This window comes from Halichondria panicea, chromosome 7 (assembly GCF_963675165.1).
Source record: "Halichondria panicea chromosome 7, odHalPani1.1, whole genome shotgun sequence".
Classification (NCBI taxonomy): Eukaryota; Metazoa; Porifera; class Demospongiae; order Suberitida; family Halichondriidae; genus Halichondria; species Halichondria panicea.
Genome location: NC_087383.1, coordinates 4,530,879 through 4,545,833, shown reverse-complemented (window position 1 = coordinate 4,545,833; position 14,955 = coordinate 4,530,879). Strand labels below are relative to the sequence as shown.

General features: G+C 39.1%; 4 long non-coding RNA genes across 9 annotated transcripts; 2 read left to right on the top strand and 2 right to left on the bottom strand.

The window, feature by feature from the left end:
• The first annotated feature begins 183 nt into the window (after positions 1 to 183).
• On the top strand, positions 184 to 1,393 carry LOC135338824 (uncharacterized). The gene is made up of 2 exons (XR_010395796.1): positions 184 to 1,138; positions 1,193 to 1,393. It is a non-coding gene; the product is annotated as an uncharacterized LOC135338824 (long non-coding RNA).
• A 789-nt stretch (positions 1,394 to 2,182) lies between these two features.
• Positions 2,183 to 4,870, bottom strand: LOC135338821 (uncharacterized). 2 transcript variants are annotated; one of them, XR_010395792.1, is made up of 4 exons: positions 4,856 to 4,870; positions 4,394 to 4,454; positions 2,604 to 3,186; positions 2,183 to 2,499 (listed from the first exon to the last, which is right to left on the bottom strand). It is a non-coding gene; the product is annotated as an uncharacterized LOC135338821 (long non-coding RNA). The 2 variants fall into 2 exon arrangements; XR_010395793.1 differs by lacking the exon at positions 4,856 to 4,870 and adding an exon at positions 4,786 to 4,800.
• Positions 4,871 to 8,294: 3,424 nt separating this feature from the next.
• Positions 8,295 to 12,599, bottom strand: LOC135338817 (uncharacterized). Of its 5 annotated transcripts, XR_010395787.1 has the most exons (6): positions 11,834 to 12,599; positions 9,923 to 11,734; positions 9,764 to 9,826; positions 9,652 to 9,702; positions 9,484 to 9,550; positions 8,295 to 9,433 (listed from the first exon to the last, which is right to left on the bottom strand). It is a non-coding gene; the product is annotated as an uncharacterized LOC135338817 (long non-coding RNA). The 5 variants fall into 5 exon arrangements; XR_010395785.1 differs by having other exon boundaries at positions 8,295 to 9,550; positions 11,834 to 12,596; XR_010395786.1 differs by having other exon boundaries at positions 8,295 to 9,702; positions 9,923 to 10,267; positions 10,466 to 11,734; positions 11,834 to 12,581.
• Positions 9,585 to 9,944, top strand: LOC135338822 (uncharacterized). The gene is made up of 2 exons (XR_010395794.1): positions 9,585 to 9,724; positions 9,773 to 9,944. It is a non-coding gene; the product is annotated as an uncharacterized LOC135338822 (long non-coding RNA).
• Positions 12,600 to 14,955: the final 2,356 nt, after the last annotated feature.

Here is a 14,955-nt window from a genome sequence, read left to right as displayed (position 1 = left end):
ATGTAAAGAATCTCTGCTTTTGTTTCCGGTTCCTGCCACGCCCAGATACAATCAATACCAGGCCGTATTTTTCAACTTCGTTCTATTAAAGAAAAATCGGCCTGGGACCGAGGCTGGAACTTGATTAGCCTCCTTCACAATAGACTCGCAAGCCACTCCCTTTTCTCTGATTGGACGGGGGCGGGAGAAAAGGGACTGGTGACTCTGGGCTACAGCTTGTGTAAATCAGGAATGCTATTAACTATTAATGTCACGTGCAAATTATCCAATTTATTCTGATGCGTCAAAAGCTAAAGACACACAGAAGACAAGTATACAGATCTATCTAGCCAGCCTTTTGATTTTATAGATCCTTGTACCAGTGTCTGTTGTGCCACAACTTGTGGATTAGCATGGAACAGCTGATGAACGTAGAAATCTTGGCAGTCCTTCTTTGAACCGAGGAGTGGCAGCGATTTAAGACAGCTTGTACAAGTCTGACTACTCTCAATTCAACTGCTGCCCTCTGCCATTATCTGTCTTGTATTGTACAGGTTATTAAAAGCTTTAGGCAACCAATGACTTTCGGCTGCCAGTTCTCATCACGTAAAACTAAAACAAGCTAATCTCTGCTGGTGTCTTAGATGACTATATCCTAGCTGAATGCCTGATGATGTTATTACTCCATCATCTTCTCTTTTCTAGCACTAGCATCCATTCTTAAACTGTAGCTAAGAAGCCCGCGATCACTTTTGCAGGCTACGCAATTCTACTTAACCTCACGCAATTTTTGGATCACGTGGAAAAATCAATGAATAATCTCTACCCAAATTCTGGTAGAGACACAAAATGTGTCCCAGAGTCACCAGTCCCTTTTCTCCCGCCCCCGTCCAATCAGAGAAAAGGGAGTGGCTTGCGAGTCTACCTTCACAAGGCCTAAATAGCGGCCTGGAATCGAGGCTAGAACTTGATGAGTCAGTCATGCAGGAAACACATTGTGCTTGAAAACAGATGACCTTTTTTTTTTTTTTTTTTTAGTAAAATATTTTTAGCTCCCCCTATCAAGAATCCTGGATCCACCCCTGAATGTGATGCACATAATTATAAGTAAAGACCTACATGTACAGAGTGTTATGTACACAGAAGCACAGAGAAAGAGGTCTGCTATAGTCTGCATAATTATACCTAACACCTTACGTTTTTTTATTCCTAGGCGTGAGTGACCTGGGGTCGATCACTGGTGACTAGGTATAGGAGTGACCGGGAGACATTATTTGGGGAGTCACTCGCTCCTATAACACCGTCCGGTCATGGCCGGTGGTATGTTCAGGCCTATGGCCGATAATAGTCATGTCCATTCTAAGTTGTTTTTTGTTCATGTTGTATTATGCTCGGCATGTGATATGTTCTATAGTATATAGCACATGGTACTTTGTATATCAGTGAAAAGTCAAGTGAAAATATTTAAACTAATCCAAGGGTATCCTACAAAATCTATGACTTAATTGATAGAACCACACAAAAAGATCTGACCTTGACAAGCTTGATAAAGCTTTACAGCCTCTTCACTTACTTTGTCTTAAGAATTCTTCAGAATAATGTTTTCTAAGCTTCAGGAAAGACAAAAGCTTCAGCTAAGAGCCATTCCTCTAATAAACGGGATACTGGCTAGTATACACGATGGTATACCAATAAAAAATGTCACTGAACGAGAATATACATTCGTCAGAATCTGACGAACGACTGACGCATGCATGCGCAGACAACTAGTACCAGGCCAGAGCGCATAAAAGAGAGGGTTAGGGTTAGGGTTTTATGTGCTCTTGACTACTAGTTGTTCGCCTAATCGTTATAAAAGCGCGGCCTGGGATCGAGGCTAGGAAAAATACAGCACAAACACACTACCGTATACCTCGCTTGCGCATGCACACCTAGGCATAATAACTGAATAATAGGCTGTTAGCTCGGTAATAATTATATCAAGCATAATCTACCAACCTCTAATAGTATATGTATCTAACTCAGAGCAGCTATATGTGCATCAGATCGCTTGCCAATATAATTGTGCTCATGCATCGATCTTGTACAATCATATGAATACTGCCTGTCCCGAGGTATTTTGCACACATATCTGTATATACATGCAGTATATTAATTATATCTATGGTAGATCTATATTTTAATAGTAAACTCAAATAATGTTTAAGAATTCAATATACTACAAAACAGATTCTATACTCCAGCTATAGTTGTATTCGGTATATACACTATATTTCCCAGTCACTTAATACAGCTATATATATTCTACAGCAGTATACGCATGTTCTTTACTTCTTTAGTTGTTTGAACACGTTTGGATATTTCCCACGTTAATCATCGCACAATTGGCTAGTATGTTAAGCGTCAGTGTGATTGGAGCAGTTGTTCCAGTTGAAGCTATGGGGATGGGAATGGGGAATGGGATTCCACCTGAACACGGTGAACCTGAACCTCCATATACCTCCACACAAAAACCACCACCTGCATATGTATGAATAAATATAATGATTATAATTATGGAGAGCTTATTATAATTATTGCACTATACATTTACTGCATGCATTAAATGTATAAGGTTCATTTACCGCTAACGGTGCAAACATCAATATCAGCCACGGTATTTCCTGCTGGTACTTGGACTCTCACTTGTGTACAGCCTGACGATATTCCACAGTTGACCAAAACATTTACAGTATTTGCAATGCCTGGAATCCAGCCTAGTGCCGGCTGCAATATGGAATTTACAATATTTCCAGCAGTATCACAGTCTTGGATAGTTAGGAAAGACGCTGCTTGACTAATGCGGGCTCTACCTCTGTCTTCATAGGTAATTCTTGATTCTTTCACTGCATTGGACGAATCTTTTAAAGCTTGCAATACCAATGCCTGTGTTAGGGCTTCTTTGTTGTTTTGGCTCATCTGAATTGCCTTCAGCACATCTATCGCAAGTGATCCATTCACCAACTGTTGTGAGCATAAAGCCACTGACACCAGGAGGAAAGCGAATATCTTCATTCTTGCTGCTGATACAAATTGGGTCCTTGGCTGCTTATGAGTTGCTTATACTCGCTCTCTGTTTTCAGCTCATTATATAGCCTGCATGCTGACCTCGGTACAGTATGTAGGCAGAATCCTTCTAACTGCCATTTTTAGTGAATGTAATGTGATCTGTGTATCCAAGAAAAGGTTATGAAGGGTTGACCTAGTTAATTCTATTAGCACATTCCAATGGCAAAACATTTAGCAGTTACTAAGATGCACACGATCACAATACACATTGTATACCAATTAATGAGCCCATTGTGTCACAAAACCTGCTATATACATGCAGACATGTATAATTATACTCATCCAGATTCCATACTATACACTGTAAAAAATGGTGTGTGGTTTTGACGCAAGTGTGTGACTATTGTGGCAATTATCAGGAAAAAACGCAAGAAAAAACGCACGTTTGCCACAATAGCCACGCACTCTGCGTCAAAACCACACATCATTTTTTACAGTGTATAGCTGACTTCAGAGCAGTGAATACAATACACCGCTTGCATGGGCAACCGCATGCAGTCTATGCTCAAGACATTTCCTATAATTATAATTCTCCTTTTCAATTTCTTCTATAAACCACAAGCTTAACGTAGACCACACCATTGATACCATCCGAGTAACATCACAAACTTTATAATGGTCAATGTATGACACTATAGATCTAACCTAGAATATCATGCCATGCATGCTAAGGAGATAACTATATCTACCAATGCATGCATTATGAGAAATTATGCATATATAATTATTACGGCAAAAGGCCTACGATTGTTTTTCCAAAGCCGTCTATTATCATAAATAAAGGTGCCCATTATGCCAGCATAATTCTTACACAAATAAGATGCCTATTTTGAGCATATAATTATGCTAGCATATAATTATGCTAGCATATAATCTACCAATATACTTATAGTTGCGAGTCCAATTAGAACTTGCTAGAATTCCTATGCTGGTGGACACGCAACCATCATACAAATTTAAAGCTATACACACGTGCTTGAGCACCCCATGCAGTTGTTGCCACAAGGCCTACAAGGCCTACAACATGTCTTGAAGTCAAGCATCCTAGCTGTGTTTCACGATTCATAATTATTTTCACACCTTCTTTAGCAATGCAATCAAGTACATTCATCATTTAATTCTTTATGCTCATGGAATTCTTCTAGAAAGTGCCCATTAAAGTGATTTTACTCATGAGTAAATTAATACTTGAAACCAAAATCGTAGTTCAAAAGTCAATCTAGATCAGATTTCAAAATCATGTTTGGCAGTGCTGTTGAACAAAGTGTGCCCATTATATAATTATATACCAGCATAATGTACCCACCTTGACACCTTTAATATAGTTCATTAATCACCGATTGGACTTCTTACCGCCTAAAATATAGCTATTAATGTGTGCATGTCGGTTTTGCAAACTGAAACACATGCATGCATATACACTGTACAAAATGATGTGTGGTTTTTATGCAAAGTGCGTGTCTATAATTATTGTGGCAAATATCAAGTGATATATATCTCATGCATGAATTGCAGGCAGAGTAATCTGAGACCAATAATACGAAATGAACACCTATATAGATCTATATACATGCACTACCCTCATTATAATTATATTCATGAATTATGACTTTGGTATAGCCCATGCAGACAGTTAGATTAGACTAAACAGAAGCGAGAAAGCTGCATGGCCCAGATGGGAAAGAAGTCAAATCATACCTCTGTGGTATTAACTAGAACATGCATGCATCCATATACATGCGTGGTGAACTTGCATCCATATACACACAGTGGTCAACTTGCATATCCTTGATTCAATCAAATTAGATCTATTCTTGGAGCTAAACAGCTATAATAGGTTTTCCATATCCCAGATACTGTGCATGCGTGCTCTCATTTTGGGTATGTATGTCTGGTAGTCTAGACCACAACAACAACATCTCTTGCCAGACTTCCAGGTAAACTAATCTGAGACCAATGATGCACATAATTATGAATCATGCCTATACACTGTAAAAAATGGTGTGTGGTTTTGACGCAAGTGCGTGACTATTGTGGCAACTATCAGGAAAAAACGCACGTTTGCCACAATAGCCACGCACTCTGCGTCAAAACCACACATCATTTTTTACAGTGTAACATGCATGCACAGAATCATGCCTATAACATGCATGCAGAGAACGTTGTTTAACATGCAGAAGCAAATAGCAGGAAAATGCTGGGAAAGAGGTCTGCATGCCTATCACATGGGTATATCACATGGGTGGTAATCTGTGGTTGTCAATCAAAGATATTGCTGGGACCCGAGCAGATGTTTCAACTTGCACCGCTATACTCATAGGAGGTGGACCCCTTAGTTCATTAATCACATTACCGTATATAGCGGGTAATTTTCGTGGGGTAAAATATTCGTTATTTTCGTAGGCAGGCTGACCTCCACGAAATTTTAACGTAGGCGTGGCTTATCGGAACGTAGGAATGCCGTTCAGCCACGAGGCTAAACGAAATTTTTACTCACGAAAACCACCGTTTCTCGAGTTAAACAAATTTTTTACCCCACGAAACTTACCTGCTATACAGTACAACATAAATACCGTATAGCGCGAAATTTTAGAGGGGCTCAATTTTCGCGGATTTCGTGGGTTAGAATCCTACACGAAAATTAAGTCCACGAAAATTGAATTACCTGCTATAACATGCATAGATTTAAAGGCGTGGCTTCCGGTAAGCAGTCATTCCGCGAACATTGTGCAATGAAATAGCTTTTAGAGGCTAATCCACGAAATATAAGTGCCTCGAAAATTCGCGCTATATACGGTAGCTTCTATTACAAAAAGTTAGATTTATAGATGTTAAAGCTTCGTTGTCTAGTAAAAGCGAGCAAATAAAAAGTTTGAACTTGCAACGTGGTTATAATAGAGAAACACAGTTTTGATTCCTTGCTGACTCTGCTGTGATAGTCTCATGCAGTGCATGACCTATATACGACGTACTGCAGATGCCGTTCTCAAAGCCTAGTTACCACAGCTTTGGATAACGTTCATGCACATGAACACCCCTCTATACTGAGTTTTAGTTCAATAGTTATTGCCTTGTTAAGTTTCTGCATGGTCGCTTATTCCTCAATCATACAATGTCATGCATTAGTATATACGAGTGCATGCATGGAACAGGAGGATCTAGTTATTTCAGGCCCTCTGGTGCATTCTTAATTGCCATGGATACTTCAAACCTCTGCTTCTGAGCATTCTCCTGTCTACAAACTGACCCGAAAAATTCACATCATACATGTTAGACCATGCAGCTGCAGTATTGTCCTTTTATGCTGTCGTTGAGTAAAAAAATTAATGTGCATGAGTGCATGCCTGATGGGACTCAAAACTTTTTTGTTCTCTGGATACAACATGGAACTTAATTTTGTTTTCTATAACCTTAACAGAATAACATTATAATGCTGCATGGCACAGCATGCATGGGAAAAGGTCTGCCTCTGTGGTAATTAACAAAAAGTCCGTACACAATGACATCATGCTGGTGTAGCATGGGAAAAGTATTTTCAGTATATTGTATCATGTTTCAGAACTCTCATCAATGTCCACCTTACGCTTGTATCTGTTTCTTGATCTTTACAAGCAACTTTTCTGTCAATTTCATTTGGTCTAAATAATTCGTTTTTAGTGTGATGTAGATTTTAGGCCATACAACTATAAATCTATGATACAACTCTGTTGACAGCTTCTAATTAATACAGTAGATTACTCTTGTCTTTTTTGTGTGCAAATTGAATCAGTTCTTGCAATTTAATAGTTTTGGTAGATTACATTGTTGTCCCTGGAATTCTCTCCAATCTTTCTTGTTTCTTTTCAACAGAGGCTTTCAGATTGCTTCAATAATTACTTTCAGTAACTTCTAAGAACTTCTAAGAAATAAATACAGCTATTGGTATACACTTGGCTTGATTTTACTGCATTTCTATTCTCAGCTCCACCCATCTATCCATGCAATATGTGATTCCGCAAGAAATAAAAGCTTATTGTAGCAACTTTTTGCATAATCTGGAGAGAGTTAGAGATGAAAGACATGCTCATTTGTGTTTTTGTCATGCGAGTTTGGTTGCCAAAATGATGATCACCTTTGATAAAAAAAATCACACACAAAACAAGCATCAAATGCTAAAATCATAAAAAACTGTTATAAAAATCAAATTCTACGCTATTTTTTACCCCTGGGAACAGCTGTTGTTTGCTAGACTCTTCCAGGGCTTGCGGAAAGCCCTTCTTGTTCACTCACTTTCTGGTCCTTCTTTGAACCTGCAAGAGAGAAAAAGCTGACAGAATTAAACTCATGAATATTCATGAGTGATCACAATACCCTAACCGTATTATGCCTCGAGGCGTAGCCGCAGGAGGGATACGGCCCGGTAAAGCTAGCCTCGAACCAGGCCCAAAAATTGGGCCTGGAAGGGATTGCATGCGCATGCGTCAAAATTCCCAGAAAACTTGGGAATTTGGATACTGTTTGTAAATGTACTATAAGTCCGTATAAAAAGTGCTTAGTAGACAAAAAATATAATGGCAGTTTCGAGTCCACCATCGTTCGAAGATTTAGTTACTTACGCCCTTGAGTCCTTAGATAGAGTTACATTCAAGTTAAGATCTCAACAGTTAGATAGTATTAAGTATGTAGTGGAAGGTAATGATGTGTTTGTGTGGCTGCCTACTGGTTTTGGAAAATCGATTATTTATGAGAGCTTGCCCTTTGTGTTTGACCGGCTAAAGAATGTTTCTAATAGTGTGGTGTTGGTAGTTTCTCCCCTGATTTCGCTAATGTTGGACCAAGCGAAGAGTCTGGCAAAGAGAGGAGTGTGTTGTGCCATAATGAGTGACCGCAGTGTTGTCGATAAGAGCTTCCTCTTCTCTGAGAAGGACATTGATAAATATAAAATAGTATTTACTTCTCCTGAAGCTGTCAACTTGTATCAGTATCATACCATGGTGTAATAAATGTTGTTTGTCCATGCAGATGGTATTATCTTTACCAAAATAATGTTTATTGTACAGGAGTCCGACATTTCAACCTTCATACGCTCGTCTCAATGACATCAGAGCCTTAATCCCTCCTGGTGTCCCTATGGTTGCCCTTACTGCTACTGCTACTAGGTCAGTCAAGGCTGATGTTATAGCAAAGTTGGAACTTGGTGGATGCAAGGAAGTGTCAGTTTCTCCAAATCGTGATAACATATATTATGAAGTAAGAAGGCGCAACACTATTGAGTCTGATTTTGCCTCCATTGTCTCATTACTAAAAACTACCAAAATCAAAGCAACTCGAACTATTGTATATTGCCGTACAAAGAACGTGTGTGCTGATTTATACCAGTATTTTCATAGAACACTTGGAGACGATAGTTATTACCCCCCTGATGACTCCCAAAATTAGTATGAATCGACTGTTTGGTATGTTCCATGCTCAAACTACCGATCACATCAAGGCTCATATAATATCAAGTATGTCGCAAGCTTGTGGTACTGTTCGAGTTGTATTTGCCACTGTTGCTTTAGGCATGGGAGTGAACTTTGTAAACTTGAACCATAAATTATTGTACACTATGGAGCACCAAGTAGTATTGACGATTACTTTCAAGAAAGTGGCCGCTCAGGACGTTCAGGTGATCATGCTACATCTGTTATCTACTGGAAGCCAATAGATGCTCCTTCGAGAAAGGACTTGAGTAATCCTCGCCATGTTGAGACATTGGCTGTTCGATCCTATCTCGAAAATGACAAGGAATGCAGGCGTTCTCAACTTGTCGGTTACTTTGGTATGAGCTCAACCCCAAAATCTGTAGACCCGCTACTCTGTTGCGATGTATGTGTGCAATTAATTCTAGTTCTAGCACAAGATTGACCCTGTAGGATTTGATGTTGAATGGTGAAGACATTGTGAACAGTTGGTGTGTTGAATTGTTAATAGAAAATTTAAAGTGAGAGTCGTCTTTTTTTTTTGAGTTTCTGTGGTCGGTGTGAGTCGAAATTACCAAGAGCATCTGAAGAAGGGTTGGAGCATGTAACTCGAGCTCTCGGATGCACTTTCTCCAAGAAAATGCTGATATGGCATCGACTGGTATCTTCCGGAACATTGATGGTGCGTTAATATTTGGTAATTCTATCCTGCACATGGTAGAACACTCAGTACTTACTTCCGATAAGAATTTACTTTTCAGTTGCTTTTTAAGGTCAGGATTGGCGTACACGGCCTTTGCAATTGTAGGAATGTGACCTCCTGCTAATGCCCTTCCAACTTTTTCCAACTTGGTATCTAGCTGCTTAATTATTCCACCAGAGTGACTTGGGGTGGTAACTGTTACCTGCAATATTATATTTAGCTACAAGGGTTAGGGTTCGAAAGTGTTCTTACCTTAACAGATGTCGAAACCGTTTCATCAGTAACAGATCGATTTGCCATGCTAGTTACACAGTTACCCCTAATGCATGTATACGAGGCAAGATTAAACCCATGTTTTTTATCTAATTGCGTCATAATAATTATAATAATTAAGTTCTTTGTACATGACATTGTGCATACCATGTGTGGGCGAGAGATTCTCACTTGGACAAGGAGGAGGTCTCTCTGGAGCTACAAAAGAAAATTGCAACATGTATGTTAATCTGGTGTACTCTCGTGACATTGTCCATACCTATTACAGATGAATTGCTGCTCAATGCCGAACAAGGAGCAGGTGGAATTGGTCTCTCTGGAGCTAAAGAAAAGAAAATTACAGCAAGAACACATTAAATTTGCATGGTTGTCATAAATTAATGTGTGTGTGTGTGTACAGACTTGTAATGCTACTTACAAAGCTGGTTTCCTTCAAACAATGTTCTTGATGCATTTTTAGATGGCGGACGAGACCTAGCTGTAAATGGTGACACTCCCGTTAAGCTACTAGTGTGTTTAGGTCGCTTTCGGGACTCTGGTGTACATGTAGGTGCATTGAAATGTGTTTGTGTGTGCATAGGGACTGTTTGTTGAAACTTGTCAAAACTCTCTTTGGCTTGGATGCGTAGGGACTTCAACTTTCTTTCCACTACAAGAAAGGCTTCCTTGCATTTCCTACAAATGTACTGAGGCAACGTATCGTTCTTGGTGATTGGCACCAGCAATAAAGTGCTTAAGCGGTCACTCAACTTCTCTTTCTCTCCTAAAGGAGTAAACAAACCAAATAAATACTTCCTAGATGTAGTTGAGGAACAAAGTCTACAAGTAGAACTTCTGCCAGAAGCCATTCTGTGAGCTAGCTCCAGTTTTCACCTAGCCTCGAACCAGGCCCAAAAATTGGGCCTGGTTCGAGGCTAGTTTTCACCACATGTGTTGACCGTATTATTAGCTGAACACTTACGCAGTATCTGCTCAACGGTTGCAATGTGACGAAAACTAACAGCTTCTATAGGCTTCTAGCCACGTTCTCTTGGATTTTGACTTGTGGATTAGCAAACTAAAGCTTCTTTCTCGAGTTATGGCTAGTTTGACTCACATTGAAGGCTGTTGCAGTCTCTTTAGAATCTTTTATAGCATCATCTGTTCCCACAAACTTTCTATTCAACATATGAGTTAGCCTTGCACTAAAGCGCTAGCTTTTTGTTAGCTACAAGACTCAGAAAATATCTGTTAAAACAGTTAGCTAGCAGTAGCCATTTGTGAAATTGATCTCTTTGGACACACCCTTTAATTATTCCTGTGGATGTAATGCGCATGCGCGCTCATTCCATGTGTGAGAAAATAATATCCAAGATCCAGATCCAGATCCTCCTGGCAGAATCATCTTTGTCTTGAGGGCCTGGTAAGCCTCAAAACACTACCATATAACAATATAGATAACAATATGCATGTACACAGGTCTTTTCTTCTTAGATATTATATACACTGAACTACAAATCCTGGAAGAATCAATTTTCTTCTTTCTTGAGGTCCTGGTAATAAGCCACATAATACAATAAATAGCAACAATAGATGCATGTAAATAAGTCTTTTCTTCTCAGTGACTTTATATAGATAGCTAACTTTAATATAAAATTCATTATAGATAACACTCTAATACTTTTGAGCGAAAGCAAAAACATGGCGAGAGGCATTAGCACAGCGCCAGCTTGAACACTAGTTATATCAAGCATAATCTACCAACCCCTATATGTATCTAGCTCAGAGCAACTATGTGCATCAGATCGCTTGCCAATATAATTGTGCTCATGCATCGATCCTGTACAATCATATGAATACTGCCTGTCCCAAGGTATTTTACACACATATCTATATACATGCAGTATAATTATAGTAATATCTATGGTAGATCTATACTTTAACGTTTAAGAATTCAATATACAACAAAACAGATTCTATAGTTGTATTCGGTATATACACTATATTTCCCAGTCACTTAATACAGCTATATATATTCTACAGCAGTACGCATGTTCTTTACTTCTTTAGTTGTTTGAACACGTTTGGATATTTCCCACGTTAATCATCGCACAATTGGCTAGTATGTTAAGCGTCAGTGTGATTGGAGCAGTTGTTCCAGTTGAAGCTATGGGGATGGGAATGGGGAATGGGATTCCACCTGAACACGGTGAACCTGAACCTCCATATACCTCCACACAAAAACCACCACCTGCATATGTATGAATAAACATAATGATTATAATTATGGAGAGCTTATTATAATTATTGCTTGTAATTTACTGCATGGGCATATATAAGGTTCATTTACCGCTAACAGTGCAAACATCAATATCAGCCACGGTATTTCCTGCTGGTACTTGGACTCTCACTTGTGTACAGCCTGACGATATTCCACAGTTGACCAAAACATTTACAGCATTTGCAATGCCTGGAATCCAGCCTAGTGCCGGCTGCAATATGGAATTTACAATATTTCCAGCAGTATCGCAGTCCTGGATAGTTAGGAAAGACGCTGCTTGACTAATGCGGGCTCTACCCCTGTCTTCATGGGTAATTCTTGATTCTTTCACTGCATTGGACGAATCTTTTAAAGCTTGCAATACCAATGCTTGTGTTAGGGCTTCTTTGTTGTTTTGGCTCATCTGAATTGCCTTCAGCACATCTATCGCAAGTGATCCATTCACCAACTGTTGTGAGCATAAAGCCACTAACACCAGGAGGAAAGCGAATATCTTCATTCTTGCTGCTGATACAAATTGGGTCCTTGGCTGCTTATGAGTTGCTTATACTTGCTCTCTGTTTTCAGCTCATTATATAGCCTGCATGCTGACCTCGGTACAGTATGCAGGCAGAATCCTTTTAACTGCCATTTTTAGTGAATGTAATGTGATCTGTGTATCCAAGAAAAGATTATAGAGTGTTGACCTAGTTAATTCTATTAGCACATCCCAATGGCAAAACATTTAGCAGTTACTATAAGAAGCCAGAGGAGGTTGATCACATTGTTAATTAATCTTCTTGTAACCTCCAATTCCGTGGAAACTTGAGAGAAAGTAGCTATCCTAGCTAAGCCAAAAGGCTGCAAACTATCATAGGCTTTTATACTAGTATATAGGAAATGATGCTAACAATACTCAGTGATACTAGAAAGCATATAGTCATGCTTAAAGTAATAAGCCAGAAAGTAAGATTAGTCACAAAGTTCCATTTGTTGCTGCACTTTCCTTGTTTCTTTGACTCCTGTCTTAATATAGCAAAAGGCCTATGATTGTTTTTCTAAAGCCGTCTATTATCATAAAGGTGCCCATTATGCCAGCATAATTCTCACACAAATAAGATGCCTATTTTGAGCATATATGCTAGCAAATCTATCAAGACCTATATAGTTGCGAATCCAATTTGATTTATGTAAAACTTGCTAGAATTCCCTCCCTCTATAAGCTGGTGGACACGCAACCATCGTATAAATTTAAAGCTATACACACGTGCTTGAGCACCCCATGCAGTTGTTGCCACAAGGCCTACAACATGTCTTGAAGTCAAGCATCCTAGCTGTGTTTCACGATTCATAATTATTTTCACACCTTCTTTAGCAATGCGATTGAGTGTATTCTTTATGCTCATGGAATTCTCCTAGAAAGCGCCCATTAAAGTGATTTTACTCATGTGTACCAGTGAAACCTGCACTTCAGCTCTAATGAGCACACACCAGATTAACAAGCATAGATTTACCACAGATATGTGTTGTAATGACTTTGGTAGCTAGTTATTCACTTAGTCATTTCCTGTTCATAATATTTCCTGTGTTGTAATGTTTACTGTACATGCACATGAGTTCTTATTACTAGTTAACACTTCTTTTGTATATAGGTCTATCTTATTGCTTTGTGCTCTAGCCTGGCAGTCTGCTCCTAGCGGCGCCCTTTGTGTTTACCGGCTCATTCTGTGTAGGCAATCATTTCACTGATAAGTGCACCAATTAGGCCATCTGACATGGCCATTTTGTGTAGGCAGTCATTTCACTGATAAGTGCACCATTAATTAAGCTGGCTGGTATTCTGTGTAGGCAGTCATTTCATAAGTGCACCATCTGGCATTTGCACGTGTTTTAACAGAACCAACAATTCCACTAGTCATGATGCATACATGATACATGATACAGTGAGAAGCCTCAGCCCACCATGCAACACCAATACAAACTGGAACAATTAATGTTATAATTATTGTTGTGATACAGTATTACGTATTTCATTTATATAGCCAATAGTTAATCCCATGATGTTAAAGCTTTGGTGTTGAATAAAAGCGAGCAAAGCTAAAAGCTCGAACCAGTACGTTTAAAACGACTTTCTTCTGATGACTAGCAGATTGCATTCATGAGCAAATAATGATCAAGCTAAGTGTGCATGCATGCAATCTGCTAGTCATTAGAAGAAAGTCGTTTTAAACGTACTGGTAGCTTTGCTCGCTTTTATTCGACACCAAAGCTTTAACATCAAAATTTGTCAAAGTTAAACTACTATCTTGTTGTGTTGAGGCCTATCCATGGTACAAACACAGCGATATCGCATTCAGTTGAGTAGACAGACTGAACAAATTTGTCATGCACTTGCACTAGTATTCACTTTTCATAACAACTATAGACAGACCTTAGCTCAGCTTTCCCCCTCACTTGTGCATATAAAAAACCTTTTGGTGCATATTTCTCCCAGCCAATCCAGCAACTAAATATTAAGACCAAATGTTTCTTGGTCCTATTTCACAGTGTGTACCCATCCCAGAACAATAAGAGCCTCAGTAAAAGATGTTATAGAATACCAGGCATACCTAGGAATGAAATGTGAGACCATGCAGTACCAGTGAAAACCTGCACTTCAGCTTTAATGAGCACACACCACATAATTAGATTAACAAGGTGGGTTTACCATAGATATGTGCATGTATAAGGTCAAACTCTCTTTCCCAGTATATTCTGTGTACATTAAGTGCACTATTAATGTGACATTCTGTATATTGGCAGTCATTTCATTGATAAGTGCACCAATTAGGCCCTGTGGCATTTTGTGTAGGCAGTCATTTCACTGATAGGTGCACCATTAATTAGGCGGCTGGCATTCTGTGTAGGCAGTCATTTCATAAGTGCACCATTAATTATACCTGAGAGGCCCATCTGGCATTTGCATGTGTTTCAACAGAACCAACAATTCCACTAATCATGATGCATACATGATACAGTGAGGAGCCTCAGCCCACCAACACCAATACAAACTGGAACAATTAATATTGTTGTGATACAGCATTACGTATTTCATTGAGTCAATAGTTTTTTTAATCCCATGGTGCTTTCTACATGCATCAATCCAGATTATTGCCTGATTTTGCTTAAAATTATGCTAATAGTAGAGATGTCAGACCGGAAGTAGTGCGTGG